This window comes from Zingiber officinale, chromosome 1A (genome assembly GCF_018446385.1).
Source record: "Zingiber officinale cultivar Zhangliang chromosome 1A, Zo_v1.1, whole genome shotgun sequence".
NCBI classification, from domain to species: Eukaryota; Viridiplantae; Streptophyta; class Magnoliopsida; order Zingiberales; family Zingiberaceae; genus Zingiber; species Zingiber officinale.
The window spans coordinates 41,855,106-41,869,785 of NC_055987.1; the positions used below are offsets into that span (position 1 = coordinate 41,855,106).

The 14,680-nt window shown below is 41.7% G+C and overlaps 2 long non-coding RNA genes across 2 annotated transcripts; both read right to left on the reverse strand.

Annotated features, from left to right (window-relative positions):
• Positions 1–2,809: 2,809 nt before the first annotated feature.
• On the reverse strand, positions 2,810–4,058 carry LOC122002637. The gene is made up of 3 exons (XR_006117688.1): positions 3,493–4,058; positions 3,011–3,410; positions 2,810–2,866 (listed from the first exon to the last, which is right to left on the reverse strand). It is a non-coding gene; the product is annotated as an uncharacterized LOC122002637 (long non-coding RNA).
• A 6,502-nt stretch (positions 4,059–10,560) lies between these two features.
• On the reverse strand, positions 10,561–11,715 carry LOC122002640. Its single transcript, XR_006117689.1, has 4 exons — positions 11,244–11,715; positions 11,028–11,161; positions 10,762–10,928; positions 10,561–10,617 (listed from the first exon to the last, which is right to left on the reverse strand). It is a non-coding gene; the product is annotated as an uncharacterized LOC122002640 (long non-coding RNA).
• Between the last annotated feature and the right edge of the window lie 2,965 nt (positions 11,716–14,680).

Below are 14,680 nucleotides of genomic sequence, written 5' to 3' on the forward strand. Positions count from 1 at the left end.
GATCTATTTCATCAATTCCTTCTTGATTTCTTTCATCGTTGTAAACAGATTTATTGATAATTTTTTCTTTTTTGTTGAAAGTTATGCATTGACCTTCAAAATACTAACCATACATAGTAGGGTATACATGTATATTTTTTTAATGAAAAATTTCATAAAATAATTGATTTGTATATTAATCAAGTATTTATTCTTTTGAATATCTGTCAACTATCTTTCTTTAATTCTAGTCTTTTATCATCATAGGCTAGAACTGTAGAACCCTTGGCGGCTGACTAGAGGGAAGTGAATAACCCTGCAAAGAAAAATGAACCTTCCTCGAACTTTATAGCTTTATAAGAATCAACATTTGCATAAAAGAAATAAGAGACTAAATAAAGAAAGGAAGAGGCACAAAAAAATTTACTGGGTTACAACCAGGGAGGTTGTCAATGCAAGGAAGATGAAAAACTTATTAATATTTCCTTCAAGCGGAGAAACTTCTTACATCAGTTGAAGCACTCAATTACAGAACAAGACTGAAAAGAAATCAATTACAAGTGTTCTATTTAAGCTTTTTGGACCAGGGCTATATTTATAGTCCTGGTCGGAGTGTCTGGAAGAGTTCCAGGCGCCTGAGGGATAAACTTTTATCCCCGTCATAACAAAACGCGCTACATCGCTTTCCAGATAAAATTCTGCTCCAGGTATGCGGAGGGTTCCGAGCAGCAGGAGTCTGAGCACCCGAATTCAGAAAGTCAACATTTTATTGACTTTTTGTCTCGGTCTTCCACTCCAATTCCGCTCACATTGGTCTGGGTCTTCCGCTCTGGCTCCGCTCGCTAGGATGATTTCGGCCAGATGGAATAGGGCTCACCCGTACTCAACTTCCGACCTTTGAGCAATGTTCCACTCCAGCTTCTCGTGTCACGCCCCAGAGGAGTCTCTGTCCGAAGAAATTTCGGCAGCATCTCCCCTGTACGGCGGACAATCTGAAACTTTTCTACAAGCACTATATACCTCAGCCACATGCGGCTGGAATAATAACAATAAAAGAAAACAAACACCACGCAGTTAATAATAAAGCAGCCCACTCGGCTGTACCAAAACCAAAACACAAAACTGCTAGCCGGCTAGGCTTACACAACCATTAACAAATACAAAACACCACATAACAACATCAACTCTCCAAAAATAAAACCAAAGTACAGAGCTAAACAAAACTGATACATAAAACAAACAAAACATACGTGAATCCGATAAGTCCTCTGATGTGACGTGGGGACCAGCAGACAGGATACTCCAAGCGACACCAAAACCAAACCTGGTACCTGAAAAAAAATAGTATCAACGGGGGTGAGTTCAACAACTCAGCGAATACCAATGGACATGAGTAGTAAGATATATCTAACAGCAACAATCATGGAATACAGCTTCCTAATCATATATAGGGAATACGCAAAACTGAAAGGTAACTGACGAAGCTGTACTCACCAGGAACTCCTATTCCGACAAAAAGGTCGTCAAACCGAAAGTGTCAATAATCCTGTATGCAGGTCAAAAGTATGTATCCAACCAAAATGCAGCAATCAAATGCAGCAAACACAATCATAAAAATATAAATGCATCAATGCATATGATGCTAATGATGCGTCCTGGTCACCCCTGACGCCAGTCAGTCATCTCGCACACAAATGGTGAGACCGAGTGGGTAGGGCTGTGACAACCGTGCACTCTGTCGTCACTACTCCTGATGAATGACCGAGTGGACGGGATGCTGTCGGAGTACTCCTGTCCTGTGACCCCAAATCATAAATGGGGGAGCTCAATGCTCTCATCTCCCGGTACACGATGACGGGGAGGTATCTCTGCCGGCTACCACGCTGAGTCACCTGACCAACGGAGCCAAACAGAGTCCACCGTCTGCTGGCTACTACGCTGCTACACTAAATGCCAGCGGAGCCAAACAGAGCGGAACTGTCTGCCGGCTACCACGCTGAGTCCTCAGACCAACGGAGCCAAACAGCAGAACCGCCACACACCTGCCTGATATACCACTAAACCATGAGTGGGGGTGTGTGCAGTACATGTAACTGGCGATGGGCTCAACCATAGTGGAGCCGACAATCGCACAGCATGCAATCATGATGCATGTCACTATGCATAACAAAAACTGATCAATATAACCATATCCATAAATACAAAATGGGTACTGTAAAAGCGATGGTCACATACCAAAATCTCTAGTACACAGGTCAGATAAAATATCAAAAACTCTATGTCCTGAACATAATAAGTATGGAATATCCTGATCAGCATAGAAAAATCCATATATACATAATATGGGTACCACAGTATCAGTAAGCCAAATCCACGGATCTAGGGTATACAGGTCCTCTATGATAGAACAACCTAGATCCTAAACATATCCCCCTTCCATAGCATATGTACCATCAATATGCACAGATCAAAGAATCAAAGTCTAGGTACACGAATCATATATGATATACAAATAGAGATACACAAGCCAGGTATGGCATAAAAACCTAGGTATCATAAAATCTAGATACACATGCCAGAAATAAAATCCAGTACCTAGTCCTAACCTTAGTAGAGCATGGTATGTCACTTACTCTAGGAACTAAAGTACTCATGGCAATAATCACGAGGTATAAACATGGATACCTAGCAAGCAACTAAACAGAACATGCTATGGATATCAAACTAACATACCAAAGACAAACATGATTATTGCTTGTAGCTATAAAATACTATGCATATCCAAATGACAATATCATAAAAGATAAGTCAAGAGGTACCCGCCTCCAATCGAAAAGTCCAATCCGGTCCAAATACGACGTCGAGATATTCGTCTCGCGTCAAAGTCCTGTGTCCAATAAATAAATATTTTATTTAACTACACTCAAATGCATAACCAAATAAAAATCCTTGAGGCTCAATTAGGGTAAAACCCTAATAAATCTAACCATCTAGTAATCCAATTTATCCATAATTCGATACATAACCATACCTCAAGCTCAGCCAAAACGTGTACTGCCTGAAGGAGGTCCTGTCGAATCCAAGGTGCTGCTGGATCAAAGAGCAACCCACAACACAAAAATCTTGCTGAAATCTTTCCTCACCGATATCAACCGAATCAAGCAAGAAGTCACTAATCAAGCAACCACCTTCTAGTCTCTGCCAAACAGCCCAAGCACACCTCACTGATAAAAAAAAAATAAAATCCCTCTAGAACCAGTCGGTGGAAATCATAGATCAAACAACAACCTAACTCACCTTGCTGTCACCTTCACCGTGATCAAACCATCCAAACCTAAACAATATAGGTGTGTCGATCTGCCGTGAAAAGAGACCTTCCTGCCACAGTGTCGGATCAAGGCAGAATCAACAATTCCAGACACCAACAAACCCTATAAAGATCAGCTACCCAATCATAGACAGTGTTGGGGTACAAGCTAGAGAGGATCAAGTGAAAACAACTCAAGAACCTACCCTTGTCATCAACACATGTTTCCGATCCCTGGCGATCTAAAGCATGGTGACTGCGGCTAGGGCACAGAAGGTGGCCGTTGTGCTGCCAAATCATTGCAAAGAGGCTAGGGCATGATCTCCGCGATAGAAAGGCTTCGCAGCTCCGACGATAGCCGACGACATCGTTGATCAAAGAAGAACCGGATATCAGCAGATGGAAGAGGCGTTCGGCTTTGGGCAGAGAAGGCGTCGGGAAGGAAGAAGTCGGCTAGGTCACTCGAGATGGAGGAAGAGGAGAAGGAAATAATTGGTCGATGGTGGCTCAAAAGTCTCGCCGGCGGCAAAACTCTAGGGCTCAGCACAAGAAGGGGAAGAGAAGGAAGGGTTGCAAAAACCCTCAGCCACAGCTTTTATATCGCAGGAGGAGAACCGGCGGGGAAGGGCGGCGGCGACGCGTCGGTGGGCAGCGTCGGCACCTTAAGGTACGGGTCGGTTGAAGAAAGGGGGTGCGGCATGCGGGGGAAAAGAAAATGGGAAAAAGAAAAGAAAAATGGGAAAAGGAAATATAAATTAAAACTTTTCCTCATTAAAACAGGGTCGCCTAAACAGGCTTTTCCGGACCCCATTTTTGTCCCTGTTAACTCGTTCATACGAGCTCCGAAAAATTCTCAGAAAATTCCTAAAAATTTCGAAAAATTCCCCTATCGTTGTTCGCCATTTTTAGGTATTTTACATTCTCCCCCACTAATAAAATTTGGTCCCCAAATTTCGTTATCTACCATCAGCAAATACTAACAACAAGTAACGAGTATAAATGCTGAACGGTAAATAAAATCACATATCCCAAATGAAAAATGGGGTATCGAGCTCGGATAGTATCATCGAGCTCCCAAGTAACCTCCTCGTCCAAATGATATTGTCATCCGACTTTAACCAGTCGGATAGTCTTGTTCCGCAACTGACGCTCTTCCCGGTCTAGAATTCGTACCGGAACCTCCTCATAGGTGACGTCAGGCTGAATAGGAACTGAGATATCTGCCAACAAATCTGTCGAGTCGGATATATACCACACATGGAATACATCGTGAACACCTGACAGGAACGATGATAGTATCAAACGATAAGCTACCGCTCCAATCCTCTCCAAGATCTGGAAAGGTCCAATGTATCGCGGAGCTAGCTTACCTCGGGCCAAATCTCTTTACTCCTTTCGTGAGTGAATCTCGCAGAAATACATGATCGCCAATAGAGAACGCTAGGGGTCTGCGTCTCCGATCAACATAACACTTCTGGCGATCCTGCGCCTCTAACATTCTCCGTCTGATAATACGGACCAACTCTTCGTTCTGCTAAGCTCTATGAGGTCCCAACAACTGGGCCTCCCCAACCTCATCCTAGAGGTTTGGTGTCCGACAAGGTCTACCATATAATGCCTCAAACGGTGCCATCTAGACAGGCGAATGAAAACTGTTGTTGTAGGCAAACTCTACCAATGGCAAATGGTTCTCCCAACTGCCTCCAAAATCTAATACACAAGACTTCAGCAAGTCCTCTAGAGTCTGAATGGTCCGCTCTAACTGTCCATCGGTCTGCGGATGGAAAGTTATATTGAAACAGTACTGAATGTCCAAGGCCTGCTGCAGACTCTGCTAGAATCGAGACGTAAACCGAGGGTCTCTATCCGAAATGATAGTCAAAGGGACACCATATAATCTGATGATCTCCCGGCAATATAGATCTGTCAATCGATCCAGGGAATCAGTCTTTCAGATCGCTAAGAAATACTCGGATTTGGTTAATTGGTCAACGATTACCCAAATCGCGTCATGACCTCGTCATGTCCTCCGCAAACTCACTACAAAGTCCAAAGTAATATGTTCTCATTTCCACTCGGGAATAGAAATCCACTGAAATAAATCGACAGGTCTCTGGTGCTCTGCCTTCACTTGCTGACAGACAAGACATCTAGCTACAAAATCCACGATGTCTCCCTTTATGTCGTTCCACCAATAGAAACACCTCAAATTCTAGGTACATACGGTACCGCCAGGATGGACAGCAAATCATGAGCGATGAGCCTCCAGAAGTAACTTCTATAAGACCGGATGAGACTGAAATACACAAAATCTATCTCGAAAGTGTATAACACCCTCCTCGTCTCGTGTGAACTCGGTCTGCTGCCCGGAAGCTATCTAGCTGCAAATAAACTGCAAATACTGATTAGCAGCCTAGGGCTCTCGGATCCTCGTCCTGATCGACGACTAAGCAGCCATGGTAACAAGAATACCTTGCTCTGTCTGTAGCCACAACTCGATGGCAAGCCAAAGTCACTCTAGACTTCCGGCTAAGTGCGTCGACAACCACATTAGCTTTTCCTGGGTGATAGCTAATGGTACAATCAAAATCCTTCAGGAACTCCATCCATCTCCTCTGTCGGAGATTAGGTTCCTTCTAAGTAAAATAGATATTTGAGACTCTTATGGTCAGTGAGAATCTCAAATGTAACGTCATATAAATAATGTCACCAAATCTTCATGGCAAAAATAATGGCGACTAGCTCCAGATCATGTACAGGGTAGTTCTTCTCATGCTCCTTCAACCGACGAGAAGCATATGAGACTACTCTATCGTACTGCATCAGAACAGCGCTCAAACCCTGAATAGATGCGTCGGTGTAGAGGACATATCCGTCCTCTCTAGAAGGTAAAAACCAAAATCGGAGCCGACACTAGTCTCCGCTTCAGCTCCTGGAAGCTGGTCTTGAAATCCTCAGTCCAAGTGAACTTCACGCCTTTCCTGGTCAGGCGTGTAAGTAGCATAATTATACGAAAGAAACCCTCGACGAAAGGTCTGTAATATCCTGCCAGTCCCAAAAGACTGCGGATCTCCTACACTGATTTCGACTGTTCCCAACGGTAACAACCTCTATCTCCTGTGGAACCACGGTACACTCCTACTGGTGACCGTGTGTCCCAAACATCATCACAAAAGGCAATCCAAATCAGCACTACTGATAATCACATCTAGATATTCTCGTCGAATCATCTCTAGATCTATGCAAAGGTGATGCACGTGTCTCACCTCGGATCCGTAATAAATCACAACATCGTCAACAAAGACAATGGGCACAGATCCAAACATCCTGGGAATACTAAAATCATCGAGTCCATGATAACATCTAGGGCACCACAAGCACTAATGGTAAAACCAAGACACATAATGTCCGTATCACAGACATTCCTAACCATAAGATCCTCAACAACAAATCAGGAATCTGATCACCAACGATATATAATCACCAAAGAATAGAACCTCGAGTGTGAGAGCAATGCTCTATCACACGAAATACCACATATGTGAGAGCAACGCTCTACCACAAACAATCCGTAATATGTGGGAGCAACGCTCCACCACAAACAAACAATAATATGTGAAAATCCAGAATATGTGGAAGCTACGCTCTACCACAAACGATCCATAACATGTGGGAGCTACGCTCTACCACAACAATACAAAAGTGCCCAAAGTACCTAACTATCTAGCTAGAGACTACACAAGATCTCTCTACCACAGATCACTGCGGGTAGCCTAGGGTATAACCCACCCAATAAGCAAATCAAATCCATAGTCAACTCTATCATCCTCCTAGTGGGTCGGTCACCTACTAATGGGAGAATTAGTTGACAGGGTAAAACAACCAATATCATAATGTAGACATTTAACCTTCTACATTCAACATAGGTATAATCATCATGATTCTACCAACCATACATCTGGCACACGTGCACACACAACATAAGTATGATCGACATACTCCTCCAATTAGTACACACCAAAAATACTCACATCATAGGTATAAATCACCGTGATACCTCCAACAATGTATACCGAACCCGTGCGCATATATCATCGTAGGTAAAATCAACAATACCACTCAAACAATACTCACATGACAAATATACACATATGCCAAGAGTATAATCAACATATACTTCCAATAAGGCATACTAAAACCCCGGTGCATTCACAAATCACACATAATCAACAAGATACCTCAAATATGTCAATCAGGCACGTACAACTAACTAAATAGCTATAATCCACAAGAAATCTACAATAACCATATCTAGATGGGAATATCTCACTATTCACAAATGAACTATCCATCATAGAACTTCTTCCACTCATATCAATCATATACATACTTCATAGATATGCAAAATCAGCATATTTAATCCAATCTACCACATAAACCCTATGCCATCTTTTAAGTTATCCAATTAGGTACATACAGTCTAAAATTACAGTACCCATGGAATAGGATACATCGATCCTCTATCGACTGACCAAATCATCAATAGTATATGGCTAGTTCAACCCTTTCCCACATCAGTATAAGCTAGGTACTCGTTGTGCTCAAGTTATCCAACTAAGCACGAATAACCCAAGATTCAAACATCTAAAAGTAAAGTAGGTCAATCCCCTACTGATCGGATCAACAAAACTAATCGGTCATCTACTAACTAATCAAGAACCAATAAAACCTCTACAAGCGTCTAGGGTAAATCAACCCACGACTAACCCAAGTCAATATGTGTAAATCAGTTTTCTATTGACCGATCTAACCAGAGTACAATGATCATCTACCGACGAAAACTAACTAAAGTATATCGGTATTCTACTGACTAGTCAACATGAATATGAAGGTACTATCTACTACACACTAATAACAACAGAGGCTGGTATGTGCCTCCATCTCCTAACCAATTAGTAGTAACTAAAGCTAATACTACTAATGGTAAAATATGAAAAATCAACAGAGACTATATACCTTAATCTCTATTAAGGTCGATCAAGATCAGTGACTATCCCATCACATATAATATGGCTACAACATCAGACAGATACCAGATACAAAGTGTCATAACTATCACAGTCAACAATGTATACACTAACTAAATAATAGGATAACAGTATACCAACATACCTTCTATAGCTTGGAGATGTCCTGCTGCTGCCAGGTCCCGAAAAGTCACATCGAGAAAACCAAAACACAAAATCCGAAACACCGAAAAAATAAGACACGTAAGTCGATCTCTGATACCAAATAAATTGATATCAGATAAATCTCGAAAGTCCAGAACACATAGCAAGTATCGTATACCTGCTCTGATACCACTAAATTGTCACGCCCCAGAGGAGTCTCTGTCCGAAGAAATTTCGGCAGCATCTCCCCTGTACGGCGGACAATCTGAAACTTTTCTACAAGCACTATATACCTCAGCCACATGCGGCTGGAATAATAACAATAAAAGAAAACAAACACCATGCAGTTAATAATAAAGCAGCCCACTCGGCTGTACAAAAACTAAAACACAAAACTGCTAGCCGGCTAGGCTTACACAACCATTAACAAATACAAAACACCACATAACAACATCAACTCTCCAAAAATAAAACCAAAGTACAGAGCTAAACAAAACTGGTACATAAAACAAACAAAACATACGTGAATCCGATAAGTCCTCTGATGTGACGTGGGGTCCAGCAGACAGGATACTCCAAGCGACACCAAAACCAAACCTGGTACCTGAAAAAAAATAGTATCAACGGGGGTGAGTTCAACAACTCAGCGAATACCAATGGACATGAGTAGTAAGATATATCTAACAGCAACAATCATGGAATACAGCTTCCTAATCATATATAGGGAATACGCAAAATTGAAAGGTAACTGAGGAAACTGTACTCACCAGGAACTCCTATCCCGACAAAAAGGTCGTCAAACCGAAAGTGTCAATAATCCTGTATGCAGGTCAAAAGTATGTATCCAACCAAAATGCAGCAATCAAATGCAGCAAACACAATCATAAAAATATAAATGCATCAATGCATATGATGCTAATGATGCGTCCTGGTCACCCCTGACGCCAGTCAGTCATCTCGCACACAAATGGTGAGACCGAGTGGGTAGGGCTGTGACAACCGTGCACTCTGTCGTCACTACTCCTGATGAATGACCGAGTGGACGGGATGCTGTCGGAGTACTCCTGTCCTGTGACCCCAAATCATAAATGGGGGAGCTCAATGCTCTCATCTCCCGGTACACGATGACGGGGAGGTATCTCTGCCGGCTACCACGCTGAGTCACCTGACCAACGGAGCCAAACAGAGTCCACCGTCTGCCGGCTACTACGCTGCTACACTAAATGCCAGCGGAGCCAAACAGAGCGGAACTGTCTGCCGGCTACCACGCTGAGTCCTCAGACCAACGGAGCCAAACAGCAGAACCGCCACACACCTGCCTGATATACCACTAAACCATGAGTGGGGGTGTGTGCAGTACATGTAACTGGCGATGGGCTCAACCATAGTGGAGCCGACAATCGCACAGCATGCAATCATGATGCATGTCACTATGCATAACAAAAACTGATCAATATAACCATATCCATAAATACAAAATGGGTACTGTAAAAGCGATGGTCACATACCAAAATCTCTAGTACACAGGTCAGATAAAATATCAAAAACTCTATGTCCTGAACATAATAAGTATGGAATATCCTGATCAGCATAGAAAAATTCATATATACATAATATGGGTACCACAGTATCAGTAAGCCAAATCCACGGATCTAGGGTATACAGGTCCTCTATGATAGAACAACCTAGATCCTAAACATATCCCCCTTCCATAGCATATGTACCATCAATATGCACAGATCAAAGAATCAAAGTCTAGGTACACGAATCATATATGATATACAAATAGAGATACACAAGCCAGGTATGGCATAAAAACCTAGGTATCATAAAATCTAGATACACATGCCAGAAATAAAATCCAGTACCTAGTCCTAACCTCAGTAGAGCATGGTATGTCACTTACTCTAGGAACTAAAGTACTCATGACAATAATCACGAGGTATAAACATGGATACCTAGCAAGCAACTAAACAGAACATGCTATGAATATCAAACTAACATACCAAAGACAAACATGATTATTGCTTGTAGCTATAAAATACTATGCATATCCAAATGACAATATCATAAAAGATAAGTCAAGAGGTACCCGCCTCCAATCGAAAAGTCCAATCCGGTCCAAATACGACGTCGAGATATTCGTCTCGCGTCAAAGTCCTGTGTCCAATAAATAAATATTTTATTTAACTACACTCAAATGCATAACCAAATAAAAATCCTTGAGGCTCAATTAGGGTAAAACCCTAATAAATCTAACCATCTAGTAATCCAATTTATCCATAATTCGATACATAACCATACCTCAAGCTCAGCCAAAACGTGTACTGCCTGAAGGAGGTCCTGTCGAATCCAAGGTGCTGCTGGATCAAAGAGCAACCCACAACACAAAAATCTTGCTGAAATCTTTCCTTATCGATATCAACCGAATCAAGCAAGAAGTCACTAATCAAGCAACCACCTTCTAGTCTCTGCCAAACAGCCCAAGCACACCTCACTGATCAAAAAAAAATAAAATCCCTCTGGAACCAGTCGGTGGAAATCATAGATCAAACAACAACCTAACTCACCTTGCTGTCACCTTCACCGTGATCAAACCATCCAAACCTAACCAATATAGGTGTGTCGATCTGCCGTGAAAAGAGACCTTCCTGCCACAGTGTCGGATCAAGGCAGAATCAACAATTCCAGACACCAACAAACCCTATAAAGATCAGCTACCCAATCATAGACAGTGTTGGGGTACAAGCTAGAGAGGATCAAGTGAAAACAACTCAAGAACCTACCCTTGTCATCAACACATGTTTCCGATCCCTGGCGATCTAAAGCATGGTGACTGCGGCTAGGGCACAGAAGGTGGCCGTTGTGCTGCCAAATCATTGCAAAGAGGCTAGGGCATGATCTCCGCGATAGAAAGGCTTCGCAGCTCCGACGATAGCCGACGACATCGTTGATCAAAGAAGAACCGGATATCAGCAGATGGAAGAGGCGTTCGGCTTTGGGCAGAGAAGGCGTCGGGAAGGAAGAAGTCGGCTAGGTCACTCGAGATGGAGGAAGAGGAGAAGGAAATAATTGGTCGATGGTGGCTCAAAAGTCTCACCAGCGGCAAAACTCTAGGGCTCAGCACAAGAAGGGGAAGAGAAGGAAGGGTTGCAAAAACCCTCAGCCACAGCTTTTATATCGCAGGAGGAGAATCGGCGGGGAAGGGCGGCGGCGATGCATCGGTGGGCAGCGTCGGCACCTTAGGGTACGGGTCGGTTGAAGAAAGGGGGTGCGGCATGCGGGGGAAAAGAAAATGGGAAAAAGAAAAGAAAAATGGGAAAAGGAAATATAAATTAAAACTTTTCCTCATTAAAACAGGGTCGCCTAAACAGGCTTTTCCGGACCCCATTTTTGTCCCTGTTAACTCGTTCATACGAGCTCCGAAAAATTCCCAGAAAATTCCTAAAAATTCCGAAAAATTCCCCTATCGTTGTTCGCCATTTTTAGGTATTTTACATCTCGTCCCTCAGAAACACTACGCGCCTCCTTCTCATCCATCTGCGTACTCTTCTGTGGCACCTCGTCTCTCGGATGCACTGAGCCAGTCGGCTTTCTCCCGTGTCATCTTTCTTGTTAGCTGCTTCTTTCGCTCGACTTCCTGTACTCCTAAGTTCCTATACACTTAGACACAAAGGTTAAATATGTTGGGCCAGTTAGGCTGGCAAGAGGGGGTGAATTGCCTAAAAAAGAAAATAAAAACCTTTCCCGTTCCTTTCAACTCTAATTAAAACCAACTATAATAATAAATGAAAATAACAACATAAAGATGAGGCGCTAGATTTACTTGGTTACAAACTAGTTGGTTGTTAATCCAAGACTAATGAAATCACTAAAAGAAAATATCCTTCGTTGAAGGCAGAGAAGCCTCTTACACTCGTTGAAAAACTTAGACAGTTGCTAGGAAATGATTACTAGAGTTGTTACTTATTTCCTAGGTTCAAGGGTCTTTTTATAGTCCCTGGAAAATCTTATCCAGAGTTGGAAGGTGCCTTCAATAAGGTGGAATGTGCCTCCAGCGAGGTGCCAAGGGATAAAGCTTTATCCCTTGACAACGATAACATCTGTCTGGTCGAAGGCACCTTCCATAAGGCTAGAAGGTGCCTTTGTACTGTTCATCGAAGGCGCATTCCAGCCATGGAAGGCGCCTTCCATAGCGAGGCACGGAGGCACCTTCAATTCCCTTTGAAGGCTCCTCCAGCAGCATCTTTAGTATACTTTTGCTCTCCTATTGCTCTGATTGCCTAGGTGATGCCGACCAATTGAAATAGGGCTCACCTGAACCTAATTTTCGGCCTTCTCCTCGAGCAGGCTTCCACTCCGGCTTCTCGTCCCTTGGAACGTCACACACATCCTTCTCATCCACCGGTGTACTCTTCTACAGCACCTCGCCCCTCAAATGCGTCGAGCCCGTCAACTCCCTTCCTGTGCCATCCTTCTCGCTAGCTGCGTCTTCCACTCGACTTCTTGTGTTCCTAAGCTCCTGTACATTTAGACACAAGGATCAAAACATAACAATGTTGGTTGCTATGTGGAATATCATACCGGTTCCTCTGTACAAAAATTTTGTACAAGTCATGAACCTTTACTAACAACCTATTGTGTTCTTTAGAAATTAAATTAGGAATTGCAAACGAAACTTAACATTATTGATTCCAAATTTAACTTATCTGTTTTTAAAGGTTTAGACTTGGATCGCAAACGATACTTAACATTATTGATTCAAATCCACCCATGTTACAAATTCAATTAAATATTAATTTCAGAAATCGACTTCCAGGTTAAACATGGCGAGACACTAGACCTTCTTGGGTATGAGAGCATCCACCACTTCCTAGACAAAGTCTTTCAATAAAATATAATATTTAATTCTCTTATATAACCCTAGGTTTAACCAAAAGGAACAATCGAATCACAAATTCGAAAAATAAAAAAAAACACAAACTCGAATCACAAATTCGAAAACTAGAATCATATGCCTCTTGTGTTTGGTATTTCAAAACCTATACAAAAAAAACTAGTATGACGCGGAATAAAATTACTAGTTATACCTTTCTTTGTAAACAACAACCTCTTGATCTTCTATCGTATTCCTCTTCTTATCTCAGATATTGTGTGGGCAACGATCTACCAAGATGAGAACCACCAAGACAACTTCCTTCTTGCAAGTTTCGGCCACCAACTTTCAAGCTCCAAGGGATGCAAGAGCAAAGCTTCCTTTCTCTCCTTCTTCTTCTAGTAAGAACCGACCACCAACAAGAGCTCCAAGAGAGGGATGCACCGGCCACTAAAGAAGAAGAGAAAGAGAAGAGAATAAGGTCGGGCACACACCAAGGAAGAGAAGAGAAACAATAGAAGACATGTTGTAAGGTGAGGCACCTTTACCCTCTCTTTTATATTCCTTGGTCTTGGCAAATAAGGAAATTTAATTATAAGTAAAATTCTCTTATTTTCTTTGCCATTGGTTAATATGGAAAATTTAATTAAAAATTCCTTTTAACCCTTTACATGGTCGACCCCTTCACATGCTCCAAATAAGGCAAGTTTTAAACACAAAATTAAAACTTCCTTATTTGTTTCCGAAAATTTTTAAAAAAATTTCTCTATTAATTTTCCCTTCATGGTTGGTTATAAAAGGAAATTTGATAAATTAAAATCTCTCTATTAAAACATGTGGATGATTTCCAAAAAGGAAAGTTATCTTTAAAATTAAAATCTTCCTCTCAATCTACAAATAAGGAAAAATATCAACTCTTTTCTTAATCTTTTGTAGAAACTATAATAGGAAAGATTTAATTTTAAAACTCTCTTTTAAATCATTAAGATAGTTACAAAAAGGAAAGTTTTATCAAAAATTAAAATCTTCCTTTTAACTACAAATAAGGAAAGTTATCAAACCTTTCACTTAATCTTTTGTAGAAAGCTATAAAAGGAAAGATTTAAATTTTAAACTCTCTTTTAAAATCATGGTATCCACATAAGAAAATATTTTTAAAAAATAAAATCCTTTTAATTTTTATATGGCCGGCCACACCAAGCTTGGATTCCAAGTTAGGGTCGGCCACCTTTACTTGGCTTAACCTTTTGCATGGCTGGCCCAAGCTTGGACTCCAAGCTTGCTTGGCCGACCACCTAAGGTTGGGTAAGAAGGTGGGTATAGGTGGGTATAACACTTTATAAATAA